This window comes from Austrofundulus limnaeus, unplaced genomic scaffold (assembly GCF_001266775.1).
Source record: "Austrofundulus limnaeus strain Quisiro unplaced genomic scaffold, Austrofundulus_limnaeus-1.0 Scaffold658, whole genome shotgun sequence".
In the NCBI taxonomy this organism is placed as follows: domain Eukaryota; kingdom Metazoa; phylum Chordata; class Actinopteri; order Cyprinodontiformes; family Rivulidae; genus Austrofundulus; species Austrofundulus limnaeus.
The window spans coordinates 241,653-242,894 of record NW_013953060.1 but is presented as its reverse complement, the minus strand read 5'-3'; the positions used below and the strand labels follow the sequence as shown (position 1 = coordinate 242,894).

Below are 1,242 nucleotides of genomic sequence, written 5' to 3'. Positions count from 1 at the left end.
AAGTAAGTTTACTTTTAATGATGGTGAAATATGTTTTGTTTTGGTGAGTGACATTTTATTGAAATTTTGTGAACAAAAAGGGTGGTTCGAGTTTGATATAAGTTGTCCCATGTGTTTTGTTGTTTTATTGGTCAGTTAATGCAGTCAGATCTGTAACTGATGATGATTGGTTAAAAGTACGTGAGGGGGCGGGTGCTTGTGACTGTTCTAGGAGGAACAGGAGGAGGAGAAAAAAAGAAATGAGGGAGCGAGTGAACTAGGGCGAGAGACATGGACGGAGGAGAAAAACATTTGCTGGACGAGCCGAAGCTCGAGGCGAAAAGGAGGAGAAAGAAGTTCACAAAGTAAGAAGACTGAGACTTGGTTCCATGGACAAAAAAGCTTGAAAGATTCTAAGCTGAAGCGGAGCGACAAAAACACGAGGGGCGAAGGACGAGCGAGAGACACGAGGAGCTAGGACGTGCTACAGCTAAGCTAGCTGGCAGATTACAATGCTCTCAATGCTTTCTGGAATCGTGAGATTGCACCGCTCTCAATGTTTTCTGGAGTCAGGTAATAGCACGCTCTCAATGTTTTCTGGAGTCAGGAAATTGCAACGCTCTCAATGTTTTTTGAAGGTCAGAAATATCACAGTGCTCAATGTTGCTGAACAGGCCTGCAATGGTATTTTTTTCTGGGTCTCATGAGTACTCAACCCTGACTGTGTGTGTGTGTGTGTGTGCGTGCGTGCACGAGGGGCCCTCTGCATTTTAAATGAGTTCTACTGGTGGTTTGAAAAATGTTTTCTAATGTTCTTGAACTTAATGTGAGGTACTAGTAAAAGGTAAATAAGGAGCTAAGCATTAACTTTTGGATGAAAAGAGAAGAAAAAAGAGGTACCATTTGATCTGATTCGATAACACTTGGGTATTATTCGATTGTTATTTTTTATTATTATTTTGGGGGAAAGAATTTAAGTTATTTTTTATACATTTTGTTTGCCAATTGTTTGCTTTATGAGTGTCAAATTTCTTTGTTATTGAGCTAAATAAAAAATTAGGCCAAATCAGTTGCTGAAAAGTTAATATCTCTCTGGGTCTTATTCAGGATAAAATAGGCAAGTGTTTCTGCTCACACGTAATTTTTGGAATTATCCACGATCTAGGTAAACCTTTCTGGTATCTACCTTCTACAACGAACCCAAGCACCCCTCCATTCGGGTTTCTAAGAGTGGTTGTAAGGGTGCTACATATATATATATAT

The 1,242-nt window shown here is 39.6% G+C and overlaps 1 long non-coding RNA gene across 1 annotated transcript in view; it reads left to right on the top strand.

Moving 5' to 3' along the window:
- Positions 1-252: 252 nt before the first annotated feature.
- LOC106531623 (uncharacterized) overlaps positions 253-1,242 on the top strand; it is a 34,923-nt gene continuing 33,933 nt past the window's right edge. The window contains exon 1 of the long non-coding RNA XR_001311961.1: positions 253-552. This is a non-coding gene — a long non-coding RNA (uncharacterized LOC106531623). The remainder of the gene's footprint in view (positions 553-1,242) is intronic.